This window comes from Bos mutus, chromosome 6, assembly GCF_027580195.1.
Source record: "Bos mutus isolate GX-2022 chromosome 6, NWIPB_WYAK_1.1, whole genome shotgun sequence".
Taxonomy (NCBI): domain Eukaryota; kingdom Metazoa; phylum Chordata; class Mammalia; order Artiodactyla; family Bovidae; genus Bos; species Bos mutus.
The window spans coordinates 5,276,626-5,291,783 of record NC_091622.1 but is presented as its reverse complement, the minus strand read 5'-3'; positions in this window follow the sequence as shown (position 1 = coordinate 5,291,783).

Here is a 15,158-nt window from a genome sequence, read left to right as displayed (position 1 = left end):
GGCCGGGAGGAGCAACCCCAAGTCCAAGGAATGGTGGCTGCACGGGCGCAGGGGGGCCTAGAGGAGCTATTCCACGTCAAAGTCAGGAGTGGCGGCGGTGAGGAGATACCCCTTGTCCAAAGTAAGAACAGCCGTGAAGAGATACCTCATGTCCAAGGTAAGAGAAACCCAAGTAAGATGGCAGGTGTTGCAAGAAGGCATCAGAGGACAGACACGCTGAAACCATAATCACAGAAACTAGTCAATCTAATCACACTAGGACCACAGCCTTGTCTAACTCAATGAAACTAAGCCATGCCCATGGGGCCACAAGACAGGCGGTCATGGTGGAGAGGTCTAAGAGAATGTGATCCACTGGAGAAGGGAATGGCAAACCACTTCATTATTTTTGCCTTGAGAACCCCATGGACAGTAAGAAAAGGCAAAATGATAGGATACTGAAAGAGGAAATCCCCAGGTCAGTAGGCACCCAATATGCTACTGGAGATCAGTGGAGAAATAACTCCAGAAAGAATGAAGGGATGGAGCCAAAGCAAAAACAATACCCAGCTGTGGATGTGACTGGTGATAGAAGCAAGGTCCGATGCTATAAAGAGCAATATTGCATAGGAACCTGGAATGTCAGGTCCGTGAATCAAAGCAAATTGGAAGTGGTCAAGCAAGAGATGGCAAGAGTGAACGTCGACATTCTAGGAATCAGTGAACTAAAATGGACTGGAATGAGTGAATTTAATTCAGATGACCATTATATCTACTACTGTGGGCAGGAATCCCTTAGAAGAAATGGAGTAGCCATCATGGTCAACAAAAGAGGCCGAAATGCAGTACTTGGATGCGATCTCAAAAATGACAGAATGATCTCTGTTTGTTTCCAAGGCAAACCATTCAATATCACAGTAATCCAAGTCTATGCCCCATAATACTGGAGAACCAGTAATACTGAAGAAGCTGAAGTTGAATGTTTCTATGAAGACCTCCAAGACCTTTGAGAACTCACACCCAAAAAAGATGTCCTTTTCATTATAGGGGACTGGAATGCAAAAGGAGGAAGTCAAGAAACACCTGGAGTAACAGGCAAATTTGGCCTTGGAGTACAGAATGAAGCAGGGCAAAGACTAATAGAGTTTTGCCAAGAAAATGCACTGGTCATAGCAAACACTCTCTTCCTACAACACAAGAGAAAACTCTACACATGGACATCACCAGATGGTTAACACCAAAATCAGATTGTTTATATTCTTTGCAGCCAAAGATGGAGAAGCTCTATACAGTCAACAAAAACAAGACCAGGAGCTGACTGTGGCTCAGATCATGAACTCCTTATTGCCAAATTCAGACTGAAATTGAAGAAAGTAGGGAAAACCACTAGACCATTCAGGTATGACCTAAATCAAATCCCTTATGATTACACAGTGGAAGTGAGAAATAGATTTAAGGGACTAGATCTGATAGATAGAGTGCCTGATGAAGATAATGGTTACCTCCTTCAAAAGTGCACACACTGCCTCACTCAGTGCCCCCAACTGTGCAACAGGCCATTGCCTACCCACGCCTCCACTGGAGACTCCTGGACACTCACAGGTAAGTCTGTGTCAGTCTCTTGGGGGAGGGGGCAGTCACTGTTCCTTTCTTCTGGGTCCTGGTGAACACAAGGTTTTGTTTGTGCCCTCCAAGAGTCTGTTTCCCCAGTCCTATGGAAGTTCTGGTGGCTCTATGGTGGGGTTAATGGGGACCTCCTCTAAGACGGCTTATGCCATGCCCAAGTCTGCTGCAACCAGAGCCCCTGCCGCTGTGGTAGGTCACTGCTGATCCATACCTCTGCAGGAGATAATCAAACGCTCAAAGGCAGGTCTGACTCAGTCTCTCTGGGATCTCTTGTTGTGCACAAGGTTTGTTTGAGGCCTCTGAGCATCTCCAGCAGGTATGGAGTTTGAGTCTAAATGCGATTTTTCCCCTCCTACCATCTTGCTGGGGCTTCTCCTTTGCCCTTGCATGTGGGGTATCTTTTTCTGGTAGGATCCAACATTCTCCTGTAGATGGTTGTTCAGCACCAATTTGTAATTTTGGAGGTCTTGCAGGAGAACATGAGCACACTATGAATGAGTTATTCAGTTCTCATTAAAACGTAGGACTTGTCATTTATCTGGAGGGGTAAATTACTTTGAATAATTGTCATCAACATCTTTGTGAGTTTCAGCAATAACAATCAATTAGTCAATCAATTATGACTAAGGGCATGACTGTTATTTTGGGTTCCTGGGAGAGTTCCCTTAATATCTTGAATAAGAAGTAGCCTTAGTGTTTTAGCAGTTTTTGATTTATAGAAACACTGAACAGATAGCACAGAGAGGTCTGTATACCCTCCCTCTGTCTCTGCCATTTCTCTTATTAACATCTTGCATTAATATAATACATTTTTGCTACAGTTAATGAACCAATATTGATACATTATTAACTGAAATACGTAAGCTACATTGTTTTATTCTTTGTGTTGTACAGTTTTATCAATTTTGACAAATGCATGTCAAATGCATTACTTTATCCTACAGAATAGTTTTTCTTCTGTTTCATTTGTTCATCCCTGTCCTCCACCATCCTCAAACTCTCAGAACAGTTCATCTCTTTATTGTCTCTGGTTTTGCCTTTTCAAATTGTCATATAGTTGGAATCATATTGTATATAGCTTTTCAGACAGTCTTCTTTCACTTAACAATAAGTATCTACTGTCTTTTTTTTCCCCAGTGAAGATTAAAACTGTTCCTTTACTTTAATTTATCAGGACTTACATATGTCTTTCTATGCCTATATAGTGCATTTCTTTTTACCACTTTTAAGTGGGATCTTTCCTTCTTAAACTAACATCACTTTCTTTCATATTTCTTATGCATACAATTTTGAGAGTGCTCTCTATCAATGTTTTAATTGTATCTTCCCAACTTTAGGTTTTAACCTCTGGGCAGAAATCATAGTGGGTGCCATGGAGAGGGCAATTTAACAAGAGCCTTTGTCCTCAAGAATTTTACCCTTTCCCAGAGAGAAATGAGACAGAATAAAAGTGCAATAAATACTTACTAACTTGTGTTCCATGTGAAAAGTAAGAAGACAGAAATCAAGTTAAGGAAATCCATCTAAGGATGAGAACCTTTGGAGATGAAGTAATCAGAAAAGACTTGGAGGAGGAGGTATGCTCTGTTTGGGAGGTGAAGTGTGAACAGAACAAGGCTAGAGGGTCTTGTTAAAGTGCTACGGAACTAATTTATTTTTATAGTCTTCTATTTTTGTTTGCCATCTGAATTCCTTTTTCTTACCTTATAATAGATAGAAGAAGAAGATCATATTGAACAAGCAAAGAACAATTTAAAGAATATAAGGTAAAGCCTTAGTTTTTATTTAAGTGCTGTTAGAAAACCCTGTGGCTCAGATGGTAAATAATCTGCATGCAATGCAGGAGACCTGGTTTTGATCCGTGGGTTGGGAAGATCCCCTGGAGAAGGGAATGACAAACCACTCCAGAACTCTTGCCTGGAGAATTCTATGGACAGAGGAGCCTGGTGGGCTACAGTCCATGGGTTTCAAAGAGTTGGAGCCTAATGAGCGAGCAACTAACACAGAAAGTAACTATTAGCCTTTAGTAGCACAAGGAAGGAGAAGGCAATGGCACTCCACTCCAGTACTCTTGCCTTTAAAATCCCATGGATGGAGGAGCCTGGTGGGCTGCAGTCCATGGGGTTGCTAAGAGTCGGACACGACTGAGCGACTTTACTTTCACTTTTCACTTTCATGCATTGGAGAAGGGCATGGCAACCCACTCCAGTGTTCTTGCCTGGAGAATCCCAGGGACGGGGAAGCCTGATGGGCTGCCGTTTATCGGGTCGCAGAGAGTCGGACACGACTGAAGTGACTTAGCAGCAGCAGCAGCAGCACAAGGAAATGGTCAAGCAGTGTTTTGAGAACTTTAACATCTTCATGTGAAGAATAGATTGAAGGAAAAAAATCACATTTGGAAAAAAAATTGAGAATTACTTAGGTTCTAGCAATTGAAATAGGGGTGGGGGGCAGGGGGCAGTGGTGGGGGGTAGCTACAGCCATTTGGAAGGAAGGACAGGAATATCTTGGACGTTTCCTGGCTATACGGAACATAGAGGGCAACTTAACACTAATTAAGATGCAGTATGAAGCGGAAGAAGGGAGCTGAAGATCACTGGAAAAAAAAAAGATCCATGGAATCAGGTGAATTCATCAGTAGAGACTATTAATTTCTAAAACTTCTTCAAGGTTATTAAAATAAATTCACATATGTTCCACAGTGCTTCACCACTTTGAAACTGGATTGATCACACTTGTGCCTCTTCAAAGAATATGAGGGCTATTCAGTCTGTTAAGGCATCTCAGAGAAGAATAAAAAATCATTTTTATTGCTAATGTCTTATGAGGACTATTTGCTCATGACAAAAATTAAAGGTAACAGAGGAGAAAATAAGTGGTGCCATCTAGTGGTAATCATGTGCTATAGGTTGGAGTAAGAAATGAGGAATTATCCAAAGTGGGTAATGTTTCATTATACTGTGTGGTATCTAACCGGAGAAGGCGATGGCACCCCACTCCTGTACTTTTGCCTGGCAAATCCCATGGACGGAGGAGCCTGGTAGGCTGCAGTCCATGGGGTCGCTAGGAGTCGGACACGACTGAGCGACTTCAATTTCATGCATTGGAAAAGGAAATGGCAACCCACTCCAGTGTTATTGCCTGGAGAATCCCAGGGATGGGGGAGCCTGGTGGGCTGCCATCTATGGGGTCGCACAGAGTCAGACACGACTGAAGCAACTTAGCACCCGGTGTAAAACATTCTCCCACAGTCTTCAGCTGCGCCCCATGTATAGAATAGTCACTGGCTTTAAGGTAACTGTTTCTAGAAGGAGGCATCCATTCGTGCTTTCTGCTTAGTGTGCATGAAATATGGACATATACTGTGGTAATTTTATGGTAATATTATGATAATTATATGGTATAATTACAACATACTGTGGTAATTTCTAGCTCTGCATACTGGATGCCTGCTGAGTTATTTTTTAAAATCCTAAAAGATGATGCTATTAAAGTGGTGCACTCAATATTTCAGCAAATTTGGAAAACTCAGCAGTGGCCACAGGACTAGAAAAGGTCAGTTTTCATTCCAATACCAAGGAAGGGTGATGCCAAAGAATGTACAAACACTCACTTCACATGCTAGCAAAGTAATCCTCAAAATTTTCCAAGCTGAGCTTCAACAGTATGTGATGGTGATTGCAGCCACGAAATGAAAAAACGCTTAATACTTGGATGAAAAGCTATGACCCACCTAGACAGCGGATTAAAAAGCAGAGACATTACTTTTCCAACAGAGGTCCATCTAGTCAAGGCTATGATTTTTCCAGTAGTCATGCATGGATATGAAAGTTGGACCATAAGGAAAGCTGAGCACCAAAGGACGGATGCTTTTGAACTGTGGTGTTGGAGAAGACTCTTGAGAGTCCCTTGGACTGCAAGGCGATCCAAGGAGTCAATCCCAAAGGAAATCAGTCCTGAATATTCATTGGAAAGCTTGATGCTGAAGCTGAAGCTCTAATACTTTGGCCACCTTATGTGAAGAACTGAGTCACTGGAAAAGACTCCAATGCTGAGAAAGATTGAAGGCAGCAGAAGAAGGGGACAACAGAAGATGAGATGGTTGAATGGTATAACTGACTCGAATAACATGAGTCTGAGAAACCTCCAGGAGATAGTGAAGGACAGGGAAGCCTGGTATGCTGTAGTCCATGGGGTCACAAAGTGTCGGCCATGACTGAATGACTGAACAATACTGAATGCCATTATTCTAGACATAACACAAGGTAATGAATTTTGGATTTTCAGTAGAAATTGGAAGGATGTGATGCAGTTATATATATGTTTATATATCTGTAAAACTGAGTCCCACTAAAACAGAGTCACTTACCGAGTTTATGATTAACTCTATCCAAAATTTCATTTTCTTTCTTGTCCCCTGACCCTGTGTGGACAAGTGTGACTATGGGAACCGTCCTCTGTTAACTGAACACCAACCAACCAGAGTCAAGTGACTAAAGTTAATGCTGTCAATAACACAGTTAATGTACTAATATTGCTCTTTTTAGGTCAGGCTGTTTCTCCAGGGTAAGATGAGCTCATAGACCCTGAACCATGGACCACTTAGCCAGAGAATCATAAACCAGAGACATCCTGACTCCTAAAACTAGATTTAAAAGTGTCAGAGAAATGTCACAAGATGATGATTAATCCTCGCTTATTAGTTCTTCCTTAAACAAAACAAAACAAACAAGCCAAAAAACTTAAAGACCAAATAGGAGTGGATTTGAGGCTTGCCATTCCCCCTCCTTCCAACCCTTGCTTCATGACTACAATATAACCTTACTTTACTGCAACCTCCTGATTCCAGAGTCTGGCTTTCTTTGCTATGGGCAAACAGGCTCAGTGATATCTGTGGCTTTTGAACACTGGAACCTAATTACTTTCTTGTTGACCGCTGGGGTAAAAAGCCCTTAACCAGGACCCTTCCACTACCAAATGCTCAATTCTAGAAAATGTGGCTCCATAGGCATCTTTTTGGTCTCAAAATCAAACCTTTATTGTCTAAAGGCAAAGATGCTGACTTCAGAAGATGAAGCTCTTGGTTCTCTCCCCACTCTCAAGGATTTTTTGTGGGAGTGCCTGAAACACAGATGGTTGTATAACCTGCATTTCTTCCTGGGCTGTGTACCTACAGTCTGATTTCTGGACATTTGTCAATCTCAGGTTACTACATGTATAAGTGAATCACATGTACCCTGGAGTAGGATTAACAGCAATTTTTAATTAATAGAAAAGTGCACAGAAATCATGTCTATTTTACATAATAAAATGAATCTTACCCCTTTTATCATATTGTACATATAATGCATCTAAGCTTCAGTTCAGTTCAGTCACTGTCATATCCAACTCTTTGCAACTCCATGGATTTCAGCATGCCAGGCATCCCTGACCATCACCAACTCCTGGAGCTTGGTCAATAACTCATGTTATTCGAGTCAGTTATGCCATTCAACCATCTCATCTTCTGTTGTCCCCTTCTTCTGCTGCCTTCAATCTTTCTCAGCATCAGAGTTTTTTCCAGTGGCTCAGTTCTTCACATAAGGTGGCCAAAGTATTAGAGCTTCAGCTTCAGGGTCAGGCTTTCCAATGAATATTCAGGACTGATTTCCTTTGGGATTGACTCCTTGGATCGCCTTGCAGTCCAAGGGACTCTCAAGAGTCTTCTTCAACACCACAGTTCATAAGTATCAATTATTTGGTGTTCAGGTTTCTTTATAGTCCAACTCTCAAATCCACTACTGGAGACACCATAGCTTTGATTAGACGGACCTTTGTTGCCAAAGTAATGTCTCTGCTTTTTAATATGCTGTCTAGGTGGGTCATAGCTTTTCTTCTAAGATGCAAGCATCTTTTAATTTCATGGCTGCAGTCATCATCTGCAGTGATTTTGGAGCCCAAGAAAATAAAGTTTGTCATGGTTTCCATTGTTTCCCCATCTATTTGCCATGAAGTGATGGACAGGAAGCCATGATCTTAGTTTTCTGAATGTTGAGTTTTAAGTCAGCTTCTTCACCCTCCTCTTTCACTATCAAGAGGCTCTTAGTTCCAATTCGATTTCTGCCATAAAGGTGATATCATTTGCATATCCAAGGTTATTGATATTTTTTTCCCAGTAATGTTGAACCAGCTTGTGAGTTGATTTAGCCCAGCATTTTACATGCTGTATTCTGCACATAAGTTAAACAAGCAGGGTGACAATATGCAACCTTGAGGTACCACTTTCCCAATTTTGATCCAGTCTGTAGTTCCATGTCCAGTTCTAACTGATGCTTCCTAACCTATATAAAGATATCACAGGAGGCAGAGAAGGTGGTATGGTATTCCCATCTCTTGAACAATTTTCCACAGTTTGTTGTAATCCACACAGTTTAAAGATTGGCATAGTCAATAAGCAGGAGTATATGATTTTCTGGAAGTCTCTTGCTTTTTCTATGATCTAATGGAGGTTGGAAATTGATCTCTGGTTACTCTGACTTTTCTAAATCCAGCTTGAGCATCTGGAAGTTCTCAATACTTGTACTGTCTGAACCTTGCTTTGGAGAATTTTGAGCTTTACTTTGCTAGAGTGTGAGATGAGTGCAATTGTGCAGTAGTTAGAGCATTATTTGGCATTGCTTTTCTTTGGGATTGGAATGAAAACTGACCTTTTCCAGTCCTGTGGTCACTACTGAGTTTTCCACATTTGCTGGCATATTGAGTGCAGCACTTTAATAGCATCGTCTTTTAGGATTTGAAATAGTTCAGTTCAGTTCAGTCGCTCAGTCGTGTCTGACTCTTAGAGACCCCGGGAATCAGCAGGCCAGGCATCCCTGCCATCACCAACCCCCGGAGCTCACTCAAACTCATGTCCATTGAGTCCGTGATGCCATCCAGCCATTTCATCCTCTGTTGTCCCCTTCTTATTCTGCCCCCAACCCCCCCCCCTCCCCCAGCATCAGAGTCTTTTCCAATAAGTCAACCCTTCGCATGAGGTGGCCAAAGTACTGGAGTTTCAGCTTCAGCATCAGTCCTTCCAATGAACACTCAGGACTGATCTCCTTTAGGGTGGATTGGTTGGATCTCCTTGCAGTCCAAGGGACTCTCAAGAGTCTTCTCCAACACCACAGTTCAAAAGCATCAATTCTTTGGTGCTCAGCTTTCTTCGGAGTCCAACTCACATCCATACAAGACCACTGGAAAAACCATAGCCTTGACTAGACAAACCTTTGTTGGCAAAGTAATATCTCTACTTTTCAATATGCTATCTAGGTTCGTCACAATTTTCCTTCCAAGCTGTAAGCTTCTTTTAATTTCATGGCTGCAATCACCATCTGCAGTGATTTTGGAGCCCCTCAAAATAAAGTCGGACACTGTTCCCACTATTTCCCCATCTATTTCCCATGAAATGATGGGACAAAATGCCATGATCTTCATTTTCTGAATATTGAGCTTTAAGCCAAGTTTTTCACTCTCCTCTTTCACTTTCATCAAGAGGCTTTTTAGTTCCTCTTCACTTTCTGCCATAAGGGTGGTGTCATCTGCATATCTGAGGTTATTGATATTTCTCCCAGGAATCTTGAGTCCAACGTGTGCTTCTTCCAGCCCAGCATTTCTCATGATGCACTCTGCATATAAGTTAAATAAGTAGGGTGACAATATACAGCCTTGACATACTCCTTTTCCTATTTGGAACCAGTCTGTTCCATGTCCAGTTCTAACTGTTGCTTCCTGACCTGCATATAGGTTTCTCAAGAGGAAGGTCAGGTGGTCTTGTATTCCCATTCTTTCAGAATTTTCCACAATTTATTGTGATCCACACAGTCAAAGGCTTTGGCATAGTCAATAAAGCAGAAATAGATGTTTTTCTGGAACTCTCTTGCTTTTTCCATGATCCAGCAGATGTTGGCAATTTGATCTCTGGTTCCTCTGCCTTTTCTAAAATCAGCTTGATCATCTGTTCACAGTCACGTACTGCTGAAGCCTGGCTTGGAGAACTTTGAGCATTACTTTATTAGCCTGTGAGATGAGTGCAGTTGTGCGGTAGTTTGAAAATTCTTTGTCATTGCCTTTCTTTGGGATTGGAATGAAAACTGACCTTTCTAGTCCTGTGGCCACTGCTGAGTTTTCCAAATTTGCTGGCATAGTGAGTGCAGCACTTTCACAGCATCATCTTTCAGGATTTGAAATAGCTCAACTTGAATTCCATCACCTTACTATCTTTGTTGTTCTAAGGCCCACCTGACTTCACATTCCAGGATGTCTGGCTCTAGGTGAATGACCACACCATCGTGATTATCTGGGTCGTGAAGATCATTTTTTGTACAGTTCTTCTGTATTATTGCCACCTCTTCTTAATATCTTCTGCTTCTGTTAGATCCATACCATTTCTTCTTTTATCGAGCCTATCTTTGCATGAAATGTTCCCTTGGTATCTCTAATTTTCTTGAAGAGATCTCTAGTCTTTCCCGTTCTGTTGTTTTCCTCTATTTACTTGCACTGATCACTGAGGAAGGGTTTCTTATCTCTCTTTGCCTTTCTTTGGAACTCTGCATTCAGATGCTTATACCTTTCCTTTTCTCCTTTGCTTTTCACAGCTATTTGTAAGGCCTCCTCAGACAGCCATTTTGCCTTTCTTCATTTCTTTATCTTGGGAATTATCTTGATCGCTGTCTCCTGTACAATGTCACGACCCTCTGTCCATAGTTCATCAGACACTCTGTCTCTCAGATCTAGTCCCTTAAATCTATTTCTCACTTCCACTGTATAATCATAAGGGATTTGATTTTGGTCATATCTGAATGGTCTAGTGGTTTTCCCCACGTTCTTCAATTTAAGTCTGAATTTGGCAATAAGGAGTTCATGATCTGGGTCACAGTCAGCTCCCGGTCTTGTTTTTGTTGACTGTATAGAACTTCTCCATCTTTGGCTGCAAAGAATATAACCAATCTGATTTCAGTGTTGACCACCTGGTGATGTCCATGTGTAGAGTCTTCTCTTGTGTTGTTGGAAGAGAGTGTTTATTATGACCAGTGCGTTCTCTTGGCACAACTCTATTAGCCTTTCCCCTGCTTCATTCCGTACTCCAAGGCCAAACTTGCCTGTTACTCCAGGTGTTTCTTGACTTCCTCCTTTTGCATTCCAGTCCCCTATAATGAAAAGGACATCTTTTTTGGGTATTCCTTCTAAAAGGTCTTCATAGAACCATTAAACTTCAGCTTCTTCAGCGTTACTGGTTGGGGCATAGTCTTGGATTATCGTGATATTGAATGGTTTGCCTTGGAAACGAACAGACATCATTCTGTCGTTTTGGAGATTGCATCCAAGTACTGCATTTGGCCTCTTTTGTTGACCATAATGGTTACTCTATTTCATCTAAGGGTTTCCTGCCCGCAGTAGTAGATATAATGGTCATCTGAATTAAATTCACCCATTCCAGTCCATTTTAGTTCGCTGAGTCCTAGAATGTCAACGTTCACTCTTGCCATCTCCTGTTTGACCACTTCCAATTTGCCTTGATTCATGGACCTGACATTCCAGGTTTCTATGCAATATTGTTGTTTATAGCATTGGACCTTGCTTCTATCACCAGTCACAACTGGTATTGTTTTTGCTTTGGCTCCATCCATTCATTCTTTCTGGAGTTATTTCTCCACTGATCTCCAGTAGCATATTGGGCACTTACCGACCTGGGGAGTTCCCCTTTCAGTATCCTATCATTTTGCCTTTTCATACTGTTCATAGGGTTCTCAAGGCAAGAAAACTGAAGTGGTTTGCCATTCCCCTCTCCAGTGGACCACATTCTATCAGACCTCTCCACCATGACCCTCCCATTTGGGTGGCCCCAAACGGCATGACTTAGTTTCATTGAGTTAGACAAGGCTGTGATCTGTGTGATCAGATTGGCTAGTTCTGTAATTATGGTTTCAGTGTGTCTGCCCTCTGATGCCCGCTCACAACTCCTACTATCTTACTTGTGTTTCTCTTACCTTGGACGTGGGCTATCTCTTCACGGCTTCTCCAGCAAAGTGCAACCACTGCTCCTTACTTTGGACTAGGGTTATTTCTTCATGGCCGCCCCTCCTGACCTTGAACGTGGAGTAGCTCCTCTCTGCCTTCCTGTGCCTGTGAAGCCTCCACTCCTTGAACGTGGGGTAGCTCCTCTCGGCAGCTGCTCCTGACCTCTGGCATGAGGTAGCTCATCTCGGCCGCCCCCCCTGACCTCGGGCATGTGGTAGCTCATTTCGGCCGCTGCCCCTGACCTCAGATCTGGGGTACCTCCTCTCGGCCTCTGCCCCTGAACACGGGTGGGGTAGCTCCTCTCGGCTGCTCCTGTGCTGATGCAGTCTGGCACTCTTGGTCGCCTCCCCTGACCTTCGGTGAGGGGTAGCTCCTCTCGGCCACGTTTCTGCTTGGTCCATCACAGCCGGCATGCTTCTGTGCAGTCTGTCACAGCCTGGAATTCTATCACCTCTGCTACCTTTGTTCGTAGTGATGCTTCTTAAGGCCCACTTGACTTCACATTCCAGGATGTATGGCCTTAGGTGAGTGATCACACACCATTGTGGTTATCTGTGACATAAAGATCTTTTCAGCATAGTTCTTCTGTGTTTTCTTGCTACTTTTCTTAATATCTTCCACTTCTGTTAGGTCCATACCATTTCTGTCCTTTATTGTGTCTACCTTTTTTTTATGAAATATTCCCTTGGTAACTCTAATTTTCTTGATGAGATCTCTAGTCTTTCCCATTCTATTGTTTTCCTCTATTTCTTTGCATTGTTTTCTTATCTCTCCTTGCTATTCTTTGGAGCTCTACATTCAAATGGGCATATCTATCCTTTACTCCTTTGCCTTTAGCTTCTCTTCTTTTCTCATGTATATGTAAGGCCTCCTCAGACAACCATTTTGCCTTTTTGCATTTCTTTTTCTTGGGGATGGTCTTGATCACTGTCACCTGTACAATGTCACAGACCTCCATCCATCATTCTTCAGGCACTCTGTCTGCTAAGTCACTTCAGTCATGTCCAACTCTGTGCGACCCCATAGATGGCAGCCCACCAGGCTCCCCTGTCCCTGGGGTTCTCCAGGCAAGAACACTGGAGTGGGTTGCCATTTCCTTCTCCACTCTGTCTATCAGATGTAATTCCTTGAATGTATTTTTCACTCCCACTGTATTATCTCAAGGGATTTGATTTAGTTCATATCTGAATCGTCTAGTGATTTTTCCTACTTTCTTCAATTGAAGTCTGCATTTGGCCATAAGGAGTTCATTATTTGAACCACAGTCAGCTCACTATCTTGTTTGTGCTGACTGTATAGAGCTTCTCCATCTTTAGTTGCAAATAATAGAATCAATCTGATTTTGGTATTGACAGCCTGGTGATGTCCATGTGTAGTCTTCTCTTGTGTTGTTGGAAGAGGGTGTTTGCTATGACCAGTTCATTCTCTTGGCAAAACTCCATTAGACTTTGTCCTGCTTTTTTTGTACTCCAAGGCCAAACTTGCTTGTTACTCCAGGTATCTCTTGACTTTCTACTTTTGCATTCCAGTCCCTTATGATGAAAAATACATCTTTTTTTTTTTTTTTTTTTGTATTAGTTCTAGAAGTTCTTGTAGGTCATCTTAGAACTGTTCAACTTCAATTTCTTTGGCATTAGTGGTTGGGGCATAGACTAGGATTACTGTGATATTGAATGGTTTGCCTTGGAAACGAACCAAGATCATTCTGTCATTTTTGAGATTGCCCCAAATTAATGCATTTCAGACTCTTTTGTTGACTATGAGAATTTCACAAGTTGGTAAAGTAGAAGTACATGAGGTCATCTTTTCCAGTTAGAACTCCAAAATTGCAACTTGCTACTGAACAACCATCAACAGTAGAATGTTGGATCCCATTAAAAAAAAAAAAAAAAAACCCACATCCAAGAGCAAAGAAGAAGTCCAAACAAGATGGTAGGAGGGGTGAAATTCCATTTAGAATCAAACACTTTAGCCCCCAGATATGCTCAGAGGGCTCAAACAAAACCTTCGGTGCACCAGGACTCAGAGACCCAACAGACACTGAGCTAGACCTGACTTCATGTGTTTGAGTGGACTACCATGGGAACAAGGGCTCTGGCTGCAGCAGATCTGGGATACACAGCATGTGGCATAAGGCATCTTTGAGGAGGTTGTCATTAGCCCCACCATAAAGTCACGGAGCAGACAAACCACAAACTGCAGGACTATTATACCAAAAAAATTATCACACTGTTAAGACAGTTCTAGGACCCACAGCAGACTTGCCAACTTGGGGGTCTGACGAAGGGACTGAGAACCCTCAGGGAATTTGTCTTTGGAAGCTAGAGGAATTTGATTATAGAACTTCCACTGGGTAGAGAGACTCTTGGAGGGCACAAACAAAACTGTGTGTGCACCAGGAGCTAGAAGAAAGGAGTGGTGTCTCCACAAGAGACTGAGCCAGACTTGCCTGTAAATGTCCAGGAGTCTCTGGTCAAGGCATGGGTCGACAGTGGTCTGCTGTGGGGTCAGGGGCACTGAATACAAAAGTGAGAGTGAAAGTCCTTTTGAAAGAGGTCACCACTATTGTCATTACCCCCTACAATAGTTTGGCCTCAGGCCAAACAACAGGCAGGGAACACAGCCCCACCAATCAATAGAAAATTGGATTAAATATTTACTGAGGATGGCCCCAACTCATTAGAACAAGATAGATTTCCCCCGCAGTCAGTCTCTGCCATCAGGAAGCTTCCAGAAGCCTCTTATCCTATCCCTCAGAGGGGAAACAGAATGAAAATGAAAATTACAGAAAACTAACCAATCTGATCACAAGGATCACAGCCTTGTCTAACTCAATAAAATCATGATACTGTTTAGGGCCACTGAGTTGACTCATTGGAAAAGACTCTGATGCTGGGAGGGATTGGGGGCAAGAGGAGAAGGGGACGACAGATGATGAGATGGCTGGATGGCATCACTGACTCGATGGACGTGAGACTGAGTGAACTCCGGGAGTTGGTGATGGACAGGGAGGCCTGGCGTGCTGCGATTCATGGGGTTGCAAAGAGTCAGACACGACTGAGCGACTGATCTGATCTGATCTGATCTGAAGATGGACGGATCATGGTGGAGAGTTCTGACAAAACATGGTCCACTGGAAAAGGGAATGGCAAACCACTTCAGTATTCTTGCTTTGAGAACCCCATGAACAGTATGAAAAGGCAAAAAGAAAGGACATTGAAAGATGAACTTCCCAGGTCAGTAGGTGTCCAGTATGCTACTGGAGAAGAGTGAAGAATTATAACCCCAGAAAGAATGAAGAGATAGGGCCAAAGCAAAAACCACACCCATTTGTGGATGTGACTGGTGATGGAAGTAAAGTCTAATGCTATAAAGAACAATATTGCATAGGAAACTGGAATGTTAGATCCATGAATCAAGGTAAATTTAAAGTGGTCAAACAGGAGATGGCAAGAGTGAAAATCAACATTTTAGGAATCAGTGAACTAAAATGGACCAGAAAGAGCATCTAAGCT